General features: G+C 40.6%; 2 long non-coding RNA genes across 6 annotated transcripts in view; both read right to left on the minus strand.

The window, feature by feature from the left end:
• The window catches only part of LOC109307169, a 393,364-nt gene that overhangs the window by 217,592 nt on the left and 149,698 nt on the right, over window positions 1-26,074 (minus strand). The window lies entirely within an intron of this gene.
• LOC109307190 lies at window positions 17,774-25,886 on the minus strand. Its single transcript, XR_002100198.1, has 3 exons — window positions 25,785-25,886; window positions 24,437-24,500; window positions 17,774-17,825 (listed from the first exon to the last, which is right to left on the minus strand). It is a non-coding gene; the product is annotated as an uncharacterized LOC109307190 (long non-coding RNA).

Genomic DNA, 26,074 nt, shown 5'->3' on the forward strand with positions numbered 1-26,074 from the left:
TGTGGGTGTTGTGGGGGGTTATGGTAGGGGGTGGGGTGTGAGGGACAGTGCAAGGGAGATGTATTTGTGGGAGGGGGTGATGGGGACTGGGACTCACACCCCAGAGTGTGCAAGTCCCTGGACCTGTATGTGGTGGTAGCTCCCTGGTCCCACCTCCTGATGCCACACATGGTGGCAGGGCATGGGGCCAGCCTCCACAACTCCCCACACTCTCACCCAAGTCCCCAGTTGCACATGGTAGCAGTGAGCAGGACCAGTCCCAGCTGGCCTCATAGTGTGCCAGTCCCACCCCAGTCCTCAGCTGCACATAGTGGTAATGTGTGGGGCCACCCCACCCAGTCCCATAGCATGCAGCTCCTGAACTCCTGCAGTATGTGGGGCCAGGCCAGTCTGGCCCCACAGCATGTAGCTCTCCACCCTCCTGCCCCACTTTCCCTCCGTGGGAATCTCTGGACCCTGCCCGTAGGGCCCATACCTGAATTCCCACTCTCACAGGCAGGAAGGCTGGGATCAGGCATGGGGGTGGAAGGGGCAGCAACAGCCCCCAGTACACATTTTGGAATTTCCTGGCAGGCTGGATTCAGCCTGCAGGCCATATTTTGCCTACCCTGCTCTAACACGTGACGTGATAGCATGATAGATTATCAATATTTTTTATTTCATTTCAAGTTTAAGCTAATAATGTGTTACAAAACGATTATCAAATAAAGTCTAAGGCTTCCTACTGAAAAGTTTATCCAAACATATAGGCAAAAATGTGTTCCTTTATATTCCCCATGTAAGTTCTCTTGAGAGCTGCTTGCTGTTTTAGTAGTCAAGATAGCAGGCAAGTTCGAAAACAAAATTAATAAGAAAACTGCCATCAATTAGCAGTAGATATTAGGTTCCTTAATTCAAGAAACACAGTTCCTTAATTATTCTGTTTAATATTAAATAAGTAACCAAAATGTATATTGGAAATCTCTAATCAGCCAAGCAAGGAAAAGCTATCTGAGGCTTTTTCATTGTTTTTTTTCCTTCCTTTGCTAAATAATGTAAATATTTGTAATATTCGGAGTAATGTAATGTAAATATTTCAATCTCTGGTAATTATATCTGTTATATTTTAAGAGAGCCAATGTAGAGAATATAATAATCCCAGTTTTTTCCTATCAGTCACCGATTGAGAGTAAACTTTGATGGATAAAATAGCGATAATATAGACTTAGATCATAGTGTATGTGATTATATGGCCATGTACATTAATACAGTTGTCTTAACTTGGAATTGACTGCATAATTATTCTCCACAATATAACTCTTCATTGGGGGAAAAATAATTCTTGTACTTTGTGGTTCCAAAGAACATAAAATGATACAGTGTTGCTATGTGAGTGTTTGGGTAGCCTGAACTGCCACATTCACTTCCAAGGAAATGTCAAGCATAATAAAGATAATTTTACATTTTGACTTGGGCTAAATTCACAAATGGATCTGGGAGTTCCAATGCCAAGACCCCCTGCGGCCAAAAAGAATTCACAGCTCGGCATTAGATGCCTAGATTCCTCATACATGATTTAGAAATCCTTCTTACTTAATGAGGAGCTGCCTCAGCCACTAGAAATGCTGGGGAGAGGGATGGTTAATGCCCCATCCTTCAAAACAAAGTTAGGTACTAAACTCCAATTAGAAGAGTTCCTCAGGCATATCTCCGCTAAGGTTTCTCAGCCTTTACCCTTCCTGGGAAGTAGATGCCTACACCAGTGGCTGAGGGATCTGGGACTCTTCAGCCTGAAGAAAAGAAGGCTGAGAAGGGATCTGGTAGCAGCTTACCACTACACTAGGTGAGTACATCAAGGGCTCGGTGAGCAACTATTCACCAGGGAACCCAAGGGGAAAACTAAGAGTAATGGCCACAAACTCCTAGAAGACCGATTCAGGCTCAAAATTAGGAAAAACTTCTTCACAGTCAGGGTGTCCAGACTGTGGAATAAGCTCCATCCAAAGGTGGTGCAATCACTTACCCTGGAAATCTTCAAGAGCAGACTAGACAGTCACCTTGCTGGGGTTACCTGACCCCCAGCCAGTCCAGGGGACTGGACCCAATGATCCTCGAAGGCACCTTCCTGCTTACAATCTATTAATATAATCTGTAGATCAGGCCTACAGAGGGACCTATAACTACCAATATGTTATACATACACCACTAGCTTAAAACAGGCTCTACACAAGCACAATGGGCCATTCACACAGATCCAACTTCAAGTCTGGGGTTTAAAACTCATAATCGGTTAGGAATAAAACAAAATAGAATACCATACATGCCACACATGCACTCACTCCCAGAAGGGAACCATCCAAGAGGTAACGTTTCTGGAAATTTCTGTCCATAGTGAATGCTCTTTGGCAGAGTGGCTATATATTTCATGTGTGAAAATTCCCATGCCGAAGAAAAATGCATCCCAACTATTTCTTCAGCAATGCACAAAAATATGCAGCCTAACCAGTGTACCAAAGCTTTTGCAAATGTAGTACATGCATATAAGTTCCAATGCAAAGCCTCATCCTCTAGGTGCTCAATCAAACACTCAAACCAGGAAATTCCAGAATTTAATGGGCCAAGATTATCCCATTGATGTTATTTTGCACTCATGTATTTCATCTGAACTGTACTTGTAAAGCATTCCCTGTTTCTGTTGTATTTATTAATGTTGGCATTATTTGACCCATACTAGGAATTGTACAGAAGATGCCAAATGGACAAATGAAAATGGTGGCAGAATTATGAAACAAAACTCATCCTTAGGGGTGTTTCATTTCTCAAGATCCCTAAAAGAAAGGCAGGGTAAGAGGTAAATCCCTTGCCCATTTTACAAGGTTCTGCTGGCAGAAATAGGTCAATAGGGGTGGAAAAGATCATACCTCAGACCTGACAGAACTCCTCAGATGCCCCTCAGACATTATGCACCATATAGATCTCAGATCAGACACCTTCTCAAGGCAGTAATTACCAGGGATCCAGGTTTTCCATTTCCTATAGGAAAATGGAGAAAAACACAGAGCACTTTGCTAGGAAGCAACAGATGGAAGCTCAAACCTCCTCTGACTAGCCCAGGGTCTGTTGATCAGAGCACTTTCCTAGGAAGCAATAGATTACGGTTCAAACCTCCTCTGGGCAAGGTGGATTCTCACCTCCACTCCCCAGATGAGAATCCAAACCACTAAGCTCTTCAGTTAGAAGGTAGGAAGGCTTTCAGCTGCTGTCACTACCAATTTATTGCATACCTGCACAAACCTATTCAGCTGCTGGTGGAAAGAAAGTCCAAACCATGCCTAAACTCCAAAAATTGCAGTTACACAGCTACACAAGTGCCACTTAAGAACACAAAAGTGAAACAGAATTTAGCCCTTGCACCTTCTATACCTCGTTCCCAATTTGTAGAAGATAATCAATGAGAATTTATCCCTAACTGCAGTGAGGGCAAACTTAGGCAGGATCCGAATGCTTTGGCAACCCCACCCATTTAAATTAATACAATAATCAACTGTTTTCAATACATATCCTTTTATTTCAGTCTGAAAAACCTTGGAGGTTGTTAGGCCTGGCTCGATAAATCCCTGGCTGGAATAATCTAGTTGGGGATGGTGCTGCTTTGAGCAAGGGGGTGGACTACATGACTTCCTGAGATCCCTTCCAATCCTAATTTTCTATGATCCTATGAACTGTTTCCCTCTCCTTCAATGAAATAGATCAAGTTTGAAGTGAGAACCAGTCCCATTTTTATCACTTTGAATGCTTGTATTTAAATCAGATCAAATATATTTTTCATTCTGTCGTAACGGAAGTAGCTGATGTGACATTTGTTGAAAACTCAAGACAGACTCATCAGTAATGTATAATGTCATCTTGAAATAAATTTGAGATAATCAAGACCTCCTTGAGAGGCTGAGTAAAATAGAAGTTGTAACTTACTAGGTAAAAACTGAACAATAATCAATAGATTTTTTGTGCAGCCAAGATATCATCCATCATTAGCTGTAGAGCTTGCCACTCCCACAGCACTTTTCCAGGTAATAGCCACAGTATTTCATGGAAAATACTGAAAGCAATTTTTGTTTAGTATTTTCAATGAATTATTCTTTTTAGGGAAGTAATGGAGAAGTAGTAGGAAAAAACAAATCATATTACATTTTTCTTCCATTTCGTCCATAGAAAAAGAAGTGAAGTAGTGAGACATACTAAGGACACTGATATACTTCCAACTTCTGTCTGGAATAAATTTGCCCCAGTATTTCTGATTCCTTTACAGCTTCTTTTTGGTAGTATATAATGCCCAGGCCATTTTACCAGGTATGGAACAGACTAATTACCTCCAATCTTTAAAAGAAGGTGGATATAATGTAATGTAATGCATTGTAACAGTATTTTGTCATCATTGTAGCATTTGGTGGCAAGGAGCATGCATAGCCAGCACATGGGAGGACAGGGGGGAAGCAGAAGGAAAGTATTCTAAGCTATCATTTAGTCAGCTAGATTGCTGTTTTCCTGCCACCCTGGACTAAAGCACAGTTTAGCCATCCTATTGGGTCATAGTAAAAAAATACATAGTGCTTGCCCCCCCTTGTTTTATTAAGCATATGCCATTAATCCCTCTCACATTTTGTATAAGCCATTTCTATCAGTGGCATCACTAAATGCAAGCTGCTCTGAAACAAATGGAAAATAAATATGACAAATATTCAGGAAAAATACAGATTTATATGAAAATAACTGGACAAATTCTGCCCTCTATTAAACCTGGCAATTTCATGGGTGTGCTATAACTGAGGAAAGTCTGGAAAAGAGTCAGATCATTGCTTTATGGACCCCTCTTGCTTCCACAGTGTGTCATAAATCCATAAAATGCTCCTGAGTTCTACGTTTTGTATATGGATCTCTGATTTAGCTGACAGATGTGAGAAAGCACGTTGCCAGACAGCTCCCTAGTGAATATTATATATATAAGCAGATGCTGTAGAACTCATGTATTCCAGTTAAGGTCAACATTCATTTTGTGCTTGAAATTAAAAGCTAAATTCAACCAAGAAAAGGAAAAGACTTGCATAATGTCATTAATCAAGGAAACAGGAGAAGACAAAGACTTAAGAAGCCGTTGCTCATCCTTAAAAAATGAATTACAAACATCATCTTTTTTTGCCATTTTAGAATCATTCAACATTAGCTTAATCTATTCTTTTTCCTTTTTAGCAAACTATGTCATTCTCATGAGATCACTGAAGATGTCCTGGATTGCATTATTCAGAGAACTCCCTGATACTAGATATTTCCTCCTACTACAGACTCCTCTGAACCCATTGGCATCTAGAATTGTACCACTTCCCAATTCCACCATACAACTCTCTTAACATTCTTGCTTGTGACTTGTAAGATGTACATGAGACTGTTTTGTCTTCATGTAAATAAAAAAAATCTGCTGTCCGTATTTGCCATTCACTGGGCATGTCTACATGTGCATTAAATTACTGCACAGTAAATTACTTCACAGTAAGCAGGAATTGGCCACCATCCATACATGGAGTTAGTTCCACTAAAGTTAGTCCCAAGTCAGGCCACACACAGTGTTACTGAGCAGTAAGGCGTCTACATGTGCATTGCTCTGCAGTAACTAATCACGCATAAATTTGATATCTGCATGATGCAGGTATAAAACTTACACTCAAGTTAGCATGTCACCATATTTACTGTGAAGTACAAGCATCATGCATGTGTAGATGCATGCCTGTACTGCACAGTAATTTTGGTTACTGTGCGGTAAATGTGCATGTGTAGGTGCACCCACTGAAAACTCAAGAGCTTTCTCCACCAATAAGGAGTCCTCTATGTGCACCAGCATCTCACCCAATCACAAAATCTCTCCAGTCTTGTCTCTGTATGTAAACTCCTGCCTTTCTTCCACATCAACCTGTGGCGCTCCAATGAAGTCAACATATTTCTCTGCATGCAGGAGTACCCAAAATATTAAGGACTATCTAAATAAATAGTCTATCACTCTACTAAGTTCACTCACTGGCTTGATCTGACTCTGGATGAAGCCAGTAGGGCTGTCCAAAACAGCAGTGTTCCGCTTCAACATCCATTTTGACGTTTCGACGGAACAATGTTTTGTTTCAAGTTTTGTTTCATTTTGAAAACACTGTTCTATTCCATTTCATCGAAACAGTTTCACTGTTTCAACATTTCTATCAGGCTGGAGAAATGAACTCAGCCTGGTCCCCCTCCCCAGCTCTGAAATCAGGCTGGGGAACTCAGCCAGGCTGAGTTCCCTTTCCCAGCCTGATTGCAGCCCTGGTACTCCCCTGTCTCCCACCACCTGTCTGGTTGTTTCAAAATGTGAAACGTTTCAAAACTTTTGAAACATTTTGACTGCCCTCGTTTCATTTCAAGGCTGTTTCGAAGCCCTTTCTTCCATTTTGATTTCACTGTTTCAAGCTTGAAATGAGTCGAAACAGTGTTGAAACAAAATAGCTGGTGAAATTTCATGCAGCCCTAGAAGCCAGACACTTAAAGTGAAATAGTACAACTCACAGCAAGTGAAGCTAGCTTGCTGAGAGATCATAGATGCCAAGAAAGTGACATGACACTTACTCTTTGTTAATAGACTCACTCTTTTTCATAGGCAAGAACATAAGTCTGAGCTATAGTGCCACCACTGTAGTACTTATGGAACTCAGTTTCACCAGCTCTTCAGATGTTATTGTAAGCTTTATGATGGTACTTGATACTTTACTTAAGTTTTGTCTTTGAAAGTGTAGATATAATGTGAGGATCTCAGTTTTAATTTCAAAATCACCAAAAGATCACAGCTTTCTAGTGGCCATAACCAGTAAAACTATGAATCAAGTATATGTCATTTTAAGCCATCTGAGAATCTAGTCCATGTCTTCAGTTACAATTAATGGGGGAAAATGTGTCAAAGTTGCCTAGAATCATTTGAATCCATGTCTTTGAAATGTGTCAAAACAAGCTTTCTAATAAACATATATAACCTGAGCAATTAATGCACTACAGGCAATATATTTGTCCAAGACACAATAGTCTTTCTACAAAAACTTAAAAACATAAACCACCTGCCCAGCAATACCCTCCTAGCCACCATGGATGTTACCAGCTTATACCAACATGCCACAACAGGATGGCATCCAAGCCTGCCTTACATATCTACAAGAGCAGCATTACAACTCAGAATACAAACTTAAAGATATTATTGAATTTATAACTCCAGTTTCAATAATCAACAATTCCTCCAGACCATGGGCACAGCTCTGGGCACCAAAATGGCACCACAATATGTCAATCTTTTTATGGCCCCACCTGGAAAAAAAATTCCTCAAGAACTGCACCATCAAACCCATGCTATACCTAACATATATAGATGACATCTTCATCATTTGGACCAAAAACCTGCAGTCTCTGATTTCTGTTACAAATTCAATAAACATCACCCCTTCCATCAGACTATATCTTGAATGCTCCAGCATCAACATTTCCTTTTTAAATGTTATGATCAATATCCAGAATGGTAAAAAAAACAAACCACCATATACAAGAAACCCACAGACCAACATACACAGAACAAGCAATCACCCTAAACATACCAAGAAAGCTGTAATATACAGCCAAGCCCTCCAATACCACTGAATTTGCACGGAGGAGAATACCTACAACCATCACCTCGCTAATCTCAAAAGGGCTTCCATCCAACAAGGACACTCCTCCAGAGACATAGATCATACTTTTGAAAGATACATCCAGATACCATGTAAAGAATTGCTGCAGTACAAAAGTAAAATCCCTATGAATCGCCATCAGTTATAACGTCCCATCCTTCCCTGGAACCTAGACAGAAAATCCTCAGATGATTGCAATCCATACTAGAAGACCCAGTTCTTAAAGAGGTCATTCCAGAACCACCCAGCTGAGCCTTTAAACAAGCACCAAACTTCACTAATCTCCTCACCAGAAGCAAACTTTCTATGGCCCAAAGCACACCAAATGGATCCAGACCATGCTGGAACAAGGAATGTAAAACCTACCAATACATCTACACCACCCCCACAATAACTACACCCCACAACAGAACCATCACCATTCCTGGATTTTACAGCTGCACCTCCAGAAATGTAATATATCTCATCTAGTGCACTAAATGCCCCAATGGAAAATATGTAGCAGAAACCAAACAACAACTGCATACCAAAATGAATGCATACCAAAAATCTATTGAAGACAAAAAACATGCAATTACCTCTGGGTGCATACTTCTCACAAGAAAACCACTCTGTCTCCAGTCTCTCAGTTCTAATCCTCAAAGGGAATGTACAAAACACTCTTCACAGGCGAGCCTCCGAACTTCACTTCATAAATCTGCTAGAAACAAAAAATCATGGACTAAATAAAGATATAAGATTTATGGCTTATGATAACCTGCCTGCCGTCTAAGAACCCCAGGTAACCTGTCTGAATTTTAACAGCTACATTCTTCTATCACCAGTTCAACATTTCCCCTGTCCTCCCCTCCCCACCACCTGTCTCACGCCTATTGTCTTCCACCCTTCTGATCCTCACTCGCATGCATTTGCATTTTCATAGACCTGATTTTTGCATTTTGGCTTCTGTTCTACCCAGGAGAGCACACAATTCACCAGCAGACTCTCCATATGACTGAAGAAGGGCAATTGTGCCCAAAAGCTTGCAAAGAACAATTTTTCCAACTATTTAGTTGGTCTAATAAAGGGTATCACATGTACCCAAGGAATCTTGTCTACAGGCAATATCACACTTTGTCCCTACCTTGCTAATCTCACTTCGCTGTAGTTGCAAGCAAAAATACAAGGTCATTCAACATGGTGTCTGTAAGCCCTGGGCTGAGGATTACTGCCCTAGAAGATCAAAAATGCAGAGGGGAAAGTACAAAATTAAATATTTTTTTTATTTAATTATCTTAAGCCATTTTTTTAATTTCATTTTTGGGCTTTTGCTGGGCTTGCCTTATGAATTTTGAATGCTTTGTATTGACAGTAGAATACCTCTGAATGGAGTAGCGAACATCCAAAGATGAAATTGGTTAGGTATACAATGAGAAATATCAAATAATAAATCAGTTCTCAGGCAATTAGAGAGGGCATTCCAGAAGGAAGCACTGTCGCCCCATAAAAATGAATAGGTTTTTGTGCTCAGGCATCAACAAGAGAGGACTTACTGTCAGGGGAATTTCCCCTTGAAGAACTAGGATTTTACTATTTTCACTATATATAAAAGACACATTTAAAAATTCCCAGTCACCTGAGGATTTATAGAAGGTCACTACATGTGAGGCTGTTTCCCACCACAGCTATACAGACAGGGATGCTAGAAAAAAAAATTTTCCAAATGTTCTCAGATGTATCTATGCCCGGTTCAATGTAGGGAGCATGCAGTTACCAAACTGATAGGCAACTTATTCTGTAACCTTCTGTGTATTTTTGAATTACAAAGTACATTCAGGAATAAACAGGCTAACATTCTTTTGCATTTGCTTTTAATTTAAAAAGCCTTATTTGCATGGGGTGTTAATCCTTTTGATTACTAACAGCCCCAGCTGCATCAGAGTCCTCCACTGAACTACAATATTTGTTGATATGTTTCTGTCACCCGTCCTATCCTGGAAACAAAAGTAGTGATATTGTGTACGGAGCTGACCCTTCTGAAAACGTACAATAAGTATTGCCAGCTGTGAATGAAGGATGCATACTTTTTCATGTACTGTATGCTGCATGAAGGCTTTGAAAACTAAACTGGTTCTTCATTAAGAGATCTATGTATGGATATTTTCCGACTTGAGCTAGTGTTCTAGCCATGTGCACACAGGCTGATACACTGATACCTCCTCCAAACCCCTCTCTCCTACAAGCACAGCATCCCTCCCTCCCTCTGTATTCCGAGTATGTTGCTACAAATGTGTGTGGTATGCTGCTACCATGATCTCCACCACACTATTTGCTCTGGTAAAAAATACCAATGAACAGAGGGGTCATTAAAATCTGAAGACTAGCTCCATAAACTGCTCATGAAAAAAAGCGACAGGTCATTTACAGAGCTAAAAAATGAATTACTACTGGCTTGTGCAACCATAATAAAACTCAGCTAAGGCTGCTTCTCACCAATTTAGTTGATCAGCACTAATAAAGGTCAGGAAGGGCCATTTAGTCAAGCCCCTGTATTTGGAGACAGTTGTTGACCAAGGAACCTTAAAACAACAACTTCAAACCCTCACCTACAACTACAGGGAACAATATCCAAAACACCAGGAATACCCTACAACATTTCATGGGTAAAAGCAGAGGAAACAAGGGCACTGCTAGTACCTTGCCACTGTCCTAGAATGACAGCAATAGTCTGCTCAGAAGTCCTTGAATACTGATGATTTTCATGGAGAGGTATATACAATATTATTTTTTAGAAGTAAGTTAAAATACATTTATGTTCTGAAGGACTCCAGCAGCCAACTGAAGTTGTAGCATTCAGAACAGAAATCTGATTCTTCCGCATCTCAAAACTTCTGACATGCCCATAAAATGTGAAGCCCACTTCTGAAGTTGAATGTCGATAGATTCCTGATCCTGCAAAACTCTCCCGGCATTCAAGAGGTCTCCAAAACTCAGAGCAGCTATCAGAATCAGGGTTATAATATTTTAAAGTTCAGTATTTGGGGGTAGCTAATTAATTTCTCCAAAGAGGTCAAGTCCTTTACAATTGCTATCCATCTCCACCAGGAAGAAGGAGAATAGGGCATCCAGTGAACAGTAATAAATCTCTCATCCATAACAAGAGCTAAGGGAACAAGCTTGGTTTGAAATTCATCCAAAGCAATGCGAAATGCAGCCATCAGGGACAGCAGGAATATCTGCATGGAAATAATCCATAGCACCTTGTGCCAGAAGTCTGACAGCTGAGGACAGGAGGAAAAGACCAAAACATATGCAAGAGTTTGAACCAGATTTATGAGGAAATGTTCTGATAATTTGAAAGCCACAAACTCTTACGCAATGTCCCATTTCCTATCATCTAGGGCAATGGTCTCTGGCTAAAATGAGTGTCTCATCTCATCCTGCATCTGTTGGCTGGTCCTGTGACAAAGAGCCACTTTAGTCCATTTTAATATGCATTCAAGCAATATAGTCAAAGAGTCAAGCACCTGCAAGTACATTTTAGAAAAGAATAAAAAAGAAACACAAACCCCACATATACGTACATTAGCTCTTGCTAGACATCTTTTCAAAATCATTTTTAATTCCTATAAAAAGTTGTTGGGTTGTATTTAATTTTTAGCATTATGATGCATATCACCCCCTAGCACTGCTCACAAGACTGACTCCAACTCTGTTATTCCCACTCTCAGGTTCTTCATGGAGCAAGGAGCTACACACCATGACTACAGGTGGTAGAAAATAGCTTCACAGGGTTCATGCAGATGTTTTCCACACCCGGTCTATGATCAAATGACTTATTTTAAACTGCTTAACCATAAATCAGGAGCGGTGAGTGCAGACATTCATTAGTGCTAAGAGCCATGCTGCGAAGCTGATATAAGTTACTGAGGGTGGGGAAGGGTCAGGCAGAATGGGAAAGCACGTGGCAGGTCTGGTCGGGGTGTGGAGTAGGAAGAGCACAACCCCTAGGGCTGGAGCGAACAGCTGGTCCCCTGAGGCTGAACTCCGAACGTGTGAAAATGTTGACTAAATTGGGCTAACCCATTCCCAATCCAAGTTAGTTCACTCCCCCAGGTGAACTGATTTAGATTGGGACAGCTATTTTTTTCCAATTTAACTCCCTTGAACATCTGCACAGATAGGCATTTAGATCGACCTAACACTACCCGACCTAGGTCTATCTAAATGTAGCACCTGCACATACCCGTAAAGACAAAACGAAACCGAGCTATTCTACATCTGCTATTGAGTGAAACATGAAAAGGAAACAGATGGCCTTCAAAAAATAATCTTGGTATCATTATTAATAACATTAATATCAATATGTTTTCAAAAAAAGAATGCTTCTTTAAGTGATGACTATTGGAATAAGGTGATTAGTAATAGTACTCTACTCACTATCCATTTACTATCATTTTCATTATCATTGCCTTATCCAAATTTAGTTTTCCACAGGATGCCAAGATCTTGATGAAAACAGTATTTTAAAAATAAACTCTAACTGAAGGACTGAAAGCAGAGCGGGTGCATGTGGGAAAAATTAAACACAGTTTACATTTAGGCCATTCCGTACATTTAGCATTTCCCCTAACACCAAGTATAAAAAGATATATGCTATTAGAAAGATTGTTTTGACAATTCAAAGAAATATGGATTCAAACTATTCTAGGCAAATTAGACACATCTTTCTTCCATTAATCTTAATGGGAGATACGGACTAGATTCCCAATTGGCCTAAAATGACAGTTTCCCTGGAGTCATTTGTATTGTACTGATTTATATCAGCTGAAAACCAAAGTTTAAATGTGCCAGCTGAGAATCAAATTAATCTAAATCCCAAAGGCAGATGTTACTTACCTACGTCTTTGTCAATATAAGAAAATGACCAGGCCCAACAGCAGCACCCTCGCTAATAGTAAACTTCTCTGGCCACATTGCCTCTGGACCTGAAAGTAGCGTAGCCATATAAATTAAACAATTTGCAAGGACTAATTAGCCAGGGAACCAGTAAGATGACTGGCATCCTTGCTAAGGAATACTATTGGCTTGCAGATGATAGCACTTTGATGCAGCTACAATACTCCCTGTTTAGCAAGCATTTGTCCAGAGCAATATGTCATGCACTACAGTTTAGCATGTAGTCACAGCCTAAGACCTGTTTGGAAAACACAATCAACCCTAGTTCTCTTAGTCAGAGAGGTATTGATCAGTAACTCTGAGTTATGTCCTTTATAGAGTAGGCCCCACTCTGTAAACTCACCAGTTCCCAGTGCATGATGCTTCCACACTCATTTTATTCCCAAAGCACTTCTCTTCCTTCAGTTTCAGAAGGGAAGGAAAAAGAAAAGGGAAGGACCAACTAAAAGGGTAAAAACAACAATATATAGAAGCCATTATGACCTTGGATGAAGTCCCCATAGTGGTCTCTCAGTAAGTTAACATACTTGGATCCACTCAATCCCATATATCTGTGGCTTGATGAGACATCTCCAGGCACAAATGTCAGGGAGCAGATCCTCCAGCTGGTCCCCTTCCTGGAGGAACACTCCAACTGCCTTGACACTGAAGCTATTGCAAGCTCTCTCTAGCTTCCCCCAAAGCTATGTACACTTTGGGTCACTGTTTCCCATTTGAAGACTATCTTACTATGAAAAAGAGAAACAAATTTTGCAAAATAATTTTCAAACCAGTTACACTTAACAGAAAGAGTGCAAAAGATTTACATATTATGGGAAAATAATAACACCTGCCAGCAGAACCCTGCCTAGGCTTCCTTACCCCTCCAAACGCCCTTTGGGATTTAGTTAGCATCTTTCAGGATCCCAGGACCTGCTTTCTCTTCTTTGATCTCACTAAAATGGTCAGAGGGAGAGAATATTCCATTTGTCCCCTATCAAGTGAGCCCCTGAGCTGCTTCAAGTCCTTTGTTGGATGATTCATTGTTTAGTTACAAGTCCCCCTGGCAGGGCTGGTTTCTCTAGGCTACAGCATATTGACTGATGGTGTTTCTATATGACTAGTTATTATATGAAACTTCTATATGAAAGTTATTAGTCATCTGAGCCCAGTTTTTCTCCTGCTCAGGCAGGAGGTCGGACTTGAAGCTCTACTAGGTCCCTTTCGACCCGACTTCTATGATTCTGTTATGATTCTATGATCTAAGACCCTAATTCAGCAAATCACTTAAGCACATTCTTAGTATGTTAATAGGGAATGGGAATGGGAAGTATTCACAATTTTGACACCAAGCATTTGCTTACATGCTTTGCTTGATTGGGACAATTGTATATAACAAGGATCAAGAAAAAAATATATTTTTAATTGAATCATACAATACCCATACATATCAGTCAGGCTTGTGTTAAAACTCTTTGCTATATCAGCTCTTATTCCAGCTTGATAGAATAAAAGACACTTCTTTTTCTTTCCAAGTCCCACTAGAACCTTTTGGTCCCTTCTAAAAATCATAACTAGCAATAAAGGGATATCACTGCAATATTACTGATAGCTAAGAATTAACAGGGAGGATTTTTGTGGGGAGCTGATATATTTTATGGATCAACTGCATGGGTGGAATAAAGTTAGACAAGCTTTTGAATGCAATGCATTCTTCATTAGGAATAATTCTGGCAACATAATTTAGCATATGTTAAAAGTGCAGCATTCAGCCAATGGTAATTCCATTGGATGTTTATCGGATGGAGCTGGAGTTATGGCAAGGTACTGTTCCCACTCAGGAAATTAAGTAATATAAGTAGACAAGATCTTCCAGTTATTAGGTTAAGTTCAGTATTGCCAAACCAGAGCTGTTAACCTTTCCTCCTCCTTTTCTCAGTCACTGTCAACATCACCTCTTTCCCAGTAATTCCTGCGTGTAACACAGGTATCATCTTTGACTTGGCTCACTCTCTCAATCCTCACTGTATGTAAATCTTGCTGAATCTTTTTCCCCAACTTATTTAAGGGTACAGCTGTCCTGCAAGGTGTCCTTACCCTTTGGCATGTGGTCTGTGAGCTAAAGGCAAGCAAACCACCCACACTTTCTACCAGCCACAATGTTTTGGTGAATACACCTCCAACTGCAGTAATCCACCTTCTCCCTGTACATGCAAGTACTCACTTGATGTATTAGGATTCACGGAGGTTCCCTAGCACTATATAGAATGAGTTTCTTTTGGTTCTAAGGTACACTGTGAGACAATTTGTCTTTCCTTACCAGCCCCGGGGATGGAAGTTATTTTAGTTCTCCATAGCCTGTGATTTTGCTAGCCATAAACAACAATCAGGTTTTTACATCTGTACCAATGAGCAGAATCCTGAATTTGTTGCATGAATGACTTTTGACTATGGCACACTGGGTACATCTATACATGCATTAAGGTGCATTAAGGGCATGGCTCTACACATGCACACCTTTAATATGACTTTAAAATAATGATTTTAGGCTATTCACTCCTAAATTTGATACTCGCAAAAGCAGGTATCACATTTAGGTGCAAATAGCTAAAGTGCCTTAACACACGTAGACACACTAAGGCACATTAACACTGTGTATCGCGACAGACTTGGGACCAACTTGAGTTCCTGGCCAGCCCCAGGCTATGCAGAGAAGTCTGCATGTGCAGCTGGGGCTGGCTGGGAATTGTCACAATCAGGAGGTCCCAGCCAGCTCCAGACACAGCAGGCAACTGTCACCATGCAGGCAGTTCCCAGGCCCTGCTCTGCAACTGCAATGGTGATCATGGAGTTGGGGCTGGGGAGCTGGTTTCCAGCCTGTTCCCAGCATCAGTTCCACGGCCACGGAGTGGGGGCTGGGAACAAGCTCCCAGCCTCCACTCCATGATCATGATCAGGGGGTAGGGGCTGAAAGTTCCCTGCTGTGGGGGCAGAGGGACTTTGTCCACACCCAGGAATGCAAGGTGGGGACTGGAGCTTGTTCCCCACCCAGCTCTGTAAGCGCAGAGCTCAGAGGGAACAGGCTAGGGAGCTTGTCCCCCCTTCCCCCCCACCCCAACTCCAAGCCCCCACCAGCCCTGGGAGATCCTAAAAGATATGGATCTCCCAGCACCAGCCCTGCAGTCATGGAGCCAGCACTGGGAGATAAAGGTCTCCTAGGTCTCTGCTCCCCGATCATAATCCTGGTGCGGGGGCCTGGAGCTCCCTGCTTCAGGGGCAGAGGGACATACTCCCCACCCAGGCTCCTGTGGTAAAGACCACCCTGGCACCTCCTGGGGGGGGCAAGAAGCAATCTCCTGCCCCGTGGTGGATGGCTGACCAGAACCAGATTTTGCTCCCAGTCAAGTGTCTATGTGAGCACTAAGGTGCCCTTTCTAATGCCAAGTAAATTTCCTGCTTGCATTTGCTGGTAGCAAATTTACTCAATATTAGGGAGGTTTACTGCAAAGTAAGCACATGCACGTGCATATGCTTACTCCACAGTAAACTATGCTAACGTGAAGTTAAGGAATCTTGTGTAGGTGTGCCCACTGTTTATGATTGCACTGAAAGGTTTTTCAGACATTATAAAAACACATATGAGAGCAAGATAAGGAGGAAGTTTGTAAGACAGATTTGGAAGACAGGATGAACATGAGACAGGCATTTTGTTCCCATGTATAGACTGACATTTGGGGAGCAGAAGACTTACCACAGGATCAAATGTTTTTGCAGATATGAAATGACAGCAGTGGTCCCAAAATTTCCATGTGAAGGGGGCAAGACTTACTTATTTAAAGTAACTAACACAATTTTCTGGCATACTAATTACATAACTGTAGTGATTTGGTAGGAAGGAAGGGTCAGGAAAGCATTTTACCCCATGGTCATATTGGAATGGACTGTGCGGGGGGTTTGTCTTCCTCTATAGCGGGGGTACATGGCACTCTTCCTATGATCTCTTGAGCATATATTAACAACCTTTACAGTAGCAGGATATTAGCCACAGTGATCCTGCCTTACCTGTAGCAGACTAGGGTGTCTTGTCTTGTCTTGTCTTGTCTTGTGTCAGGGATGACTGTGTATGTATGCATGTATGTACATACATACACACACACACATGCACACATCCATAGTTCTCGCCATGAGGGAGCAAGCAAATATATTAATCACAAGCAAGTTACTCTAATTCTAGTCCTGAAGGGCTTGATGGATCACTGAGGCAGGATCATAAAAAAGTAGGGACCCCGGGAGGTCCTCTAGTCCAGTCCCCTGCTCAAACCTGGATCAATCATTCCTGACTATCTTGAAAACTTCCAGGGTAGAGATTCTACCTAACTTCTCTAGGTAGTCTGTTTCAATACTTGACCATCATCATACTCCGAAAATCCCTCCTAATCTCCAACCTAAATTTCCCCATCTCCTGTTTGACACCATTGCTCCTACTCCTGTCCCCACAGAGAAAATATTATCTCCATCCTATTTATAATCATCCTTCAACTATTTTGAGACTGTTATCAAATCCCGCTGAGTCTTCTCTTCTCCAGATCAAGTAACATGAGTTCTTTAGCCTGCCCTCGTTAAATCTTCCCTCCCAGGCCCCTAATCATTTTGTTGCTCTCTGCTGGACCCTTTCCAATCTGCTCACATCTTTCCTAAAGCGTGGAGCTCAAAACTGGACACAGCAGTACAAATGAGCCATTACCAGTGCTGAACAAAATGGAAGAATCATTTCCTTTGATTTCCAAGAGACACTTTTAATACAACCCAGTATGCTGTTACCTTTTTTTTTTTCCAACAGAAGTAATATTCAACCTGTGGCTCATATTCACTCTTAAGTCCACTGTAACCAAGAGGTTCTTCTCTGCAGTACTGCAGCCTAGCCAAATATTCTCCAGTCTGTATTTGTGCAATTAATTGCCCCAAGTGCAGGACTTTGCACTTGCCTTTCATATGATTCTCACATTAGGACTAATGTGAGAGGCACTGGTAAAGTGCAGGGGATTTTAAGATATTTGGAATTTACATGCTAGGGCAATCTGGGACCTAAATTCCTCACAATTACATGAAAGATCCTTTTCAACCAACTTTCAACCTACCTTTTTTGGGGGGGTCACATCTCTTCTGCCTTGGCTTTTGAAGTCTTCCCCAGACAACATGGTGCTGCACAGAAGATTAAGTTATTCTCCTTGTAGCTGCAGAAAGATGATGGAGTGCACCTTTGAAGAGCTGAAAGTAAAATGATTGTGCCTCCAACAATCATTTGTATACCAAATCAAATATTGTACATGGAATTGCACTCTGCTATGCCCTGTACAGGATCTGTGGTGCTAGAGGCAAGTATTTTTGGTTGGGGGCGGGGGGCCCAGACACTGATGTACAATCATACAACACTCCCATACCCAGTACTGGCCCAGAGACAACCAAGCTAAGGGAAATTAGGAGTACCATATGTGCTCATCGCCATGCCACACATGGCCATTTTAATGAGTTATTGATTCCTAATTCTCACACAGCTTTGGAAATTATGAAATATCATGGGACATATTGTGCTGATACGTTACAGGTTTTTTAAGTGCCTGTTGTGCTTATTTTTTTAAGCTCCTGGTATGAGGGGACTGCTAAACTGCATGGGGTATATTGTGCTTGATTAATTTTAAGGGCTGCATTGGGTAACGGCTGATTTCTTTGCCAAGTAAAATATCAATTTAAATGTAAATCTCAGTGCTTCCTAGTTCAGGGACATGGGGTGCCATTTAATTGGCTCATGTAGATTGCTTGCTGGTTTTTGATATTTTAATAAAACCTTTTGCTATAATGTGGCTTCTCGTTTCCTTACGGTCAAGTGGGCAACAAGTGCTTAAACAAATACAGCTCTGTATTGAGCTTACAAATATATGCAAGCAAACTTGAGAATGGTACCACCAAACCTGCTGAATGCTAACAAGAAGCAAGTGCTTTTCTAACCATCCAGCAAGATGCCATCTGGAAAACTAATGCACGAGTATACTGCTGACGTATAACCTGCAAAACTATCGACCGCGAGAATAAAACTGAGACCACTTCAAGTGGAATAATACCTGCTTTAGGCAGTGCCTTTCTCTTTTCCTTCCCCCACCCACCTCTTTTCATATATTTGGTGAGGACTGTACAAAAAAAACAGGGATGTTGTGACTCCTGAATGGCTTGAGCCAAGAACCACTGACAAGGCCAAATCCTGAAGGCTTCATTGGCTGTGATACCACATTGCAGGGACAAAGGACTTACAGGGCTTCTGGTGTTTCAGTAAGCACTTACAGAGGGGTTTGTGTTGCCAGAGGCAAAACTGAAGCAGCACAGAGTCCTCAGCATGCCCATGCCTTGATTACTGCAACATCATCTTCCCTAGCCCACGCTGAAAAATGCAGTGTTGCTCCAAATGGTGCTGCAAAGATCTTCACTACTTCATCAGACACAAACTGCTCTTCTTCACCTCCATTGCCATTCATGGATAATTTCCCTATCCCTGTTCTCCCTTAATCACTATCAAGATGTTGACTCTTCTCTTGCCTCCACTTTGTCATTCATGTCAGCCTCCACTGTCCACTTTTTACATTTGACAAAAAGCACCGTCATACATCTAACATGCTTTTTACCATGCCACCTATATGCCTTGGATAATTTCCTTGAAACTATCTGTATTTAATTTTTTTTTAACACAATTGTTAAAAAACTTATAAATTAAAAAAAGTTTTTATAAACTAAAAATCTTTAAAATGGTTAGGGAGTGGAGAGTATAGAGATTACTGCCTTTCATATTGCCAGAAAGGATCGCAAGACCAAATGAAGGTCACTGGGCCAGTCTGCAGGCCAGAACTCCCTGTCTGTGATGTTGTGTCCAACCCATGCTCTTCATGCACCATGCGGCAACCCCAGGGCTTGCTGTACATGCAGGGCTGGAATGGGGCATGCACTGTCAACAGCATGAGGCTTGGACCCAGTGCTGTAGGGAGCACAGGGGGTTAGTCCTGGGCACACACTGCATGTAGTGCCCCGCTGGACCAGCCTTTCATGCTAGCTCTGGGGCTGACCCAGATCAGACCATGCTGGAGCCAGATCAGGGCTGGTCTGGGAGGACTTAACATGTAGCACGTGGCCTGGATCCCCTGATCCTACAACTCAGTATTCTAGGCATTCACCTGAGATGGAAAACCTTTTTCCCATCCATGCTCTGGAAATGAGCTGATTATAGAAAATCCATTTGTATACCTTAAAAAATATTTGCCATCCGCTATTGAAGATGTGATGCTATGGAAATCTTAAAACCTGCATATAGGAAGCTTTCATCTGTGATAAATATCATTTTCCCCTGAGCCACATGCCGTGCCAAGTGCAGCCCATGCTCCGTGGGCACCACATGCCCTTTACTAGTCCTGCATGCCATGTGTACAGTGAGCCCCGGGGCTGACATGCTATACACAGCACACAGGGCTGCACTAGCTAGTATGGGGCACACAGTGCCTGCAGCACCTTACTGGAATGGCCCATTCTGCTGGCTCTGGCACGGCCCAGTCTGGACCAGCCCCGGAGCCAGTGCACAGAGCCAGTCTGGCAGTGAGTGCCTGGAATGACCCCTTGTACTGCATGAGGTGAATGCGGTGCAGGGTCCATTCCACGTGCCCCATGAGGCTGAGGCTAATGCATATGGTCAGTGCAGAGAACCACGGGCCAGATCAGACAACTTGAGAGTCCAGGTTCAGCCTGTGGGCCATATGTTTGATACCTCTGGTCTAGAATTACCTCATTGTGCCCATGTTCTTTCCTCATCTGTCACATCTACCTGTTGCATTCTGCCTTATACTTAGATTGTAAGCTTGCTGGAGTACGGATGGGCTATTTTGTTCATTATTTCCACAGGCTGGTTCATGACAGAGGCTCCTCAGTGCTACTGCAGTAATATCAAGTACAAAAAGTAAGCTACATTCTCAGTGACCATTTTTATTAGCTCATTGAGAATTAATAAACCATTCCTATTACATAGTCCCCTTTTTTCCATAGAGCAGCAGTTTCCAAACTCTGACAGATTGCATCCCACCAGTTTAAATAGATACAACCTTAAGTACCACCAGCAATTTTTTCAGTTCAACCTTAAGTAACACCTGCAAATTTTTGTTATATAGAATAACTATAATAAATCTGTTAACACATACCACTGACAGGTTGTCTGCATATCACCGGTGATATACATACCACAGATTGGGAGCTACTGCCATCGAGTATTAATTAATTCCACAGATCCTGAGCGTGTCCAGTTTTCATTAGTTGATTTTTTATATTTGCAGGAAAAAATGAGATAATACAAATGAACTTCCATAAATAATGAAAATTGGTTTAAGACAGTAACACTCATATTCAGTATTTTTCTAACCAAAAGCAACAAAACAACTAATAGGGATGTCAAGCCATCATTAAAATTCACCTGAACCAAAACCAGCTATATATTATAAAACTTTCTGAATCCAACCGATTGTTAATTTATACAGCATGTTTAAGTGGATCTAACTATGGAAATGCTTTTATAATATATGTTACAGAAGTATTGTACATGAAATCTTTATTAGAATTGTTATCCCCTTATGGTGCATAGGTACTATACCCTGAAAAACTGTGTTTTATTACTGTTAAGTGACACTATTTTCTGAAGGATCTAATACAGTATAAAGCATTTCCTTTTCAGAATCAACATGAATTAAAATAATATTTATGAAACTGGATGAAGATGGTAACATTTTATTATTGAGTCAAAGACTACAGCCCAGTATTTTCTATCATCAGGTAGCCCATATGAAAGTTAAAACTGTTTCATCTACCTTCAGATTTCAACAGGTTTTAGTTAACATGTGTTATGTAAAACATATGAAATCAAACCTTTTTTCCCCTCTTGAAAAAAAGGATAAAGTTTTTCTGAAGTGACTTATGGGTAAAACTGAGCATAGAAGAAAGGCCATACCAAAATAAAAATTCAGTTAAGATCAGACTGATCTATTTATTGACTTCGCAACACACAAACTAGAATATCTCACCTTCCTTTAGTGCAAAGTGTTCATTTTCACTCCCAAGGAAGGGTTTCATGTGGGTACTGTGTCAGAAATTAAGGGCTCAATTTCCAAGAATGGTGCAGTGCCCAGATAAAGTACCCAGCTATGATGTAAGAGAACCAGATTTGATTCCTACCTCTGCCTAAGAAGATCTGAAATGAGATATAATTTAATTCATTAAATTTAATTAAAGGGTCATTTGCATTCAGTAAGACACCAGAATGCTGACAATATTGCCCAACCTAACTAGCAGGCTATAGGGCATTCTGAAACTCCCGATCTCTCCTGATGATGTCGTTCCACTTTACGTACATAATTAACCATTCCTGGAACACTGACGAGGATCCTAACCACAAGGATAGAGAGGCATTCTCACTTCCTTGCTCAGCCCTGCCTTAGACTCCTTATACCAGCAGTTCTCAACATTTTGCACCTTACGTCCCACCTACATACGGTCAAAAAATCCTGGTCCCACCAGTTGATGAGCAGAGGGTAGGGGGAGGTCCCCCAGTAGCCAATCAAGGCCCGCAAAAGCAAAACCAGAAGTCCCGCCATGGCACTTCCAGTTTCGCCACGACAACCCAAGCCCCAACTAGAGGTCCCACCAGTTGCAAAACTCTGCCTTATACCATGTAGGCTTGAATCAGACATAAACTAGCCCTAGCATCAGTGAAAGCAACATAAACACACAGCCTTCCCAAATGAACTGTCTTATTCTCACACCAGTGAGGATTTTCTTCCAAAAAGCATAGCAGGATCAGGCTCCTAGACATATTTAGTAATTGTATCAGGATTAGATGCTAATTGGACATAGTGTATATGGTAACACAGTTTTCATACATTTAAAATCATGTAACTGGAATTTTGTAAAAGCAATGATTTCAGAACATCTTACTACATGTACTTTAATCATAAATCATACAGTAACATTTACAAATAGATTTGAACTTACTTAAAATCAACTGGGTTAATATATATAACTGAGCTGTTCCTTCTGCCTCATTTATCTGATCTTCCTGTTATCTCATAGGAGGTCATGCTCCTCAACTTGAATGTTGTTTCAGATAATAGGAGGTTTAAATTTGGATATTGGAGCCAGTTGGCTTCTTCCAGGCAGCTGAACTCTTGTAGCTAATGTACTTTGGAAATAGTACTTTAGTTCTTGTGAAATGGAAAGCCTTAGGCTGATGAGAACTGACAAGCCAGAATGGGTTTATACTCTGAAGTCCTTAAGAAGATAAGAACTTCAGTTCATAATGTTCTTAATTTATGATTACTATTCAGAAATTCTTTCACAAAAAGTTTTAAGTTTGGGGGCATTGTTTGGGGTGTTTACTGTATTACAGGCTATTTTATTTTATAATTTATTTCGTATTATATAGTTTCTCTTATTTCAATAAATTGCAATTTATTTTGTAATTTCTCTTGTTGCAAGCTGCTCTGGGCCTTTTATGGGAAGGACGGCACATGCATTTTGATCAATGAAATAAGCTAAAATCAAATAAAAGTCCTGTTGAGCAGATTACGCAAAGTTTATCTCTAGAACAAAGATTACAGGTGTCTCTCAAGTTTACTGGATAAACAGGGATGGCGTTCTTTTCAGTAGCATAGAAATAAAACTATTTTGTACTATGTAAACTCTATTTTGAATAGGTAAGTATGTTGAATATATGCAAATATTTTCAGGGTTAGGGTGGGCTCCATAGTAAATATATATATATTTATTTGATAAATAATGCTATTTATCCTCAGATAGCATTTTACATTTTCAAAGTACTTTGTGGGCATTACCTCACAGCATTTCTGCAACTATATTCCACATTGTATAATAGGGATAATTGACATAAAGGTCAAAACCAGAAAACCAATTTCCCCAGGGGCAAAGCCTTTTATTCTGGCATCCCACTGATCCTAAAAGGCCACTATACCACCCTTAGTACCTGTGAAGTACTCCTGAAGTACCAAGATAATATTACAGACAAGGTTCTTTGCGTGAATCTGATATCTTTTATTAGACCAACTTAAATAGTTGGAAAACAATTATTAAGCAAGCTTTCGGGTGCAAAAACCCTTCATCAGGCTAAGGACACCCTTAGACCAACACAGCTACAACCTATACCCCTGTAAGATAATATTACCACACTCCCTCTGGGCAAAGGGACTGATTGGAGTTAATTCCCATTCAGGCTGCATGTGTAAATGACTATTCATGCTTGTTTGGAAAGGCCTGGATAAGCAGTCCCAAGATAAATCGGTTTTCTGTTTCTAGCAAGACGATAAGTAATGGGCCCAAACCAAAGGCTGAAACAGCCAGGAACACAACTAAGATTAGAACTGAAGAGATCCATCTCTTAAACCTGATTTTAGATCATTAGACCACCATTTATCTCTAAATTCTAATCATCCGCACACCCTGCAAGATGGCCTGTCCCTATCAAGGGAAGAAGCAGAGGGCTCATTCTGCTCGGCTCCACAGAGCTCAGAAACCTGAACAAATGATAGGGTTCCACCACAGCTAAACTGCTATTGATACAGGGCCTTCCACTTCACCTGGGGATCTTCTATTACTCAATCTAACATCCAGCCATCCCTACAGGTAAAGAAAAAACTCCACAGACAAAGATTAGTTAAGTTAATCTTACAGCAGGTTCTTTATTGTACCTAAGGGAAGTCGGTAACTATCTCATCTCATCCTACCTCCAAGCCTTTATGTACCGATAAATGGATACTGTTGAAAAAGTCATCTTCACCATATCCAATTCTGAAATTTAAGATAGTAATTAAAACATCAATAATTATTCTATGCAGTGCCCCTTTTTCACGTGCACTAAAATTTCAACATTTTCCTGGTATTTCAACCATGCTGCCAGTGTCCTCATTTAGAAAGTGTCAGAGAATAATACTCAGAGCTAAAAGCGTTCAATCTTTCCTTGCATTTTTTTTTCCAGTGAAAGCTAAGCCCTAAAAAATTCCATCTAAATACATTCCAAAACAGATCAAAAATGTTGAAATAGCCTGAGAAACCCTATCTTCTGTTTATTTCCATTTATTTTCCAGTGTTAATCCCTGAGAGGGTTATAGTACATCACTACTTTGTGATGCAAACCTGTCAATGGCAGATTTGCAGACTTGAAAGCCAGCAAAAAGGTAGGGGGAGAATGTAGTTGTAATAAATGAGGCTATTTCTCAAGACTCACCCCTAGAGGCCCTAGAAGATGTTAGCACAAAGCCTCAGAATGGCTAAGGCCAGTGCTAGAGGCAGATTAGCAATAATAAAATAATCTTAGAATAACAGAAGCTCTGAGAGCTTGTGTAACTCAACATGTCCCTATACCTTTAAAAGTGGCAGTATGAAAGGGACCTTAAAAATAAGTCCTTTGGTTTTCTTTTTCAGTAAATGAATTATTAAAAAATGTAATTTGATAATACCAAAGGAATTTAAAAAAATTATTGCCCAAAAGCACCTATGTTTTGATAAAGAGAACATGACTATCTGTGAATGTATCTTATTTGTGTGCACATGGTAATTCTATAATATATCTATTGCTTCATTCCTCAGAATTTTTTGAACAGGGGTAACCCACCTGTAAGCAAAATGTTTCTGAGTGAACAAAAGATGGAAATATAAAACATGGGGCTAGGAGACTTCAGTCAAAGAAAAACTCCCAAGGATTTGAATGTAGGCAGGCTTTCCCTTCTGACTTCCTAGCCATAAATCTATTCCTATGTAACCATTAGCAAACCATTACATTTATGTAATAGTTCATTACCTGTAAAGTGTGGGGGATAACATTCATTCTTCCTTACATCACACAGCTATGGGTTCTTACTGCATTAATATTTGCCATGCATTTTGATATCTTACAAGCAAGTTGCTATACATGTAAAACACCTTTATTTCCATATATCCTACATTTGACTTATATTCTAAATATATGGATTTACTCTTTTTTATTATTATTTTGAACATAAAGATTTATTGTCCCTACAGATAAATATGACTATCCAGTTTTTGCCTTTTATGTCAATAAATAACCATATTTACCTCAACAGAAGACAAAATCTGCTTGCTGACTGAGAAGTGGGAATGTCTGTTTTGATGCTTAATTTCAGGTGTCCATTGCAACTCTTTTGTGAAATTCTAAAGTATCTTATTTGCTTTGCTCACTTTGCATGCAATGTACATTTGAAAAGAAAAATTACTTATCAGTAACTGGGCATATCTACACAAAATGCGAAAAGTACAGTAGTCTAATTCTACTGCACCACGGCAAAAGCCATGCTAATGTGCTAATGCACAGCAGAATTAGTGTACTGTGTATTAGCATCATGTAA

The sequence above is a fragment of the Crocodylus porosus genome, unplaced genomic scaffold, assembly GCF_001723895.1.
Source record: "Crocodylus porosus isolate Cpor-Errol unplaced genomic scaffold, CroPor_comp1, whole genome shotgun sequence".
In the NCBI taxonomy this organism is placed as follows: Eukaryota; Metazoa; Chordata; order Crocodylia; family Crocodylidae; genus Crocodylus; species Crocodylus porosus.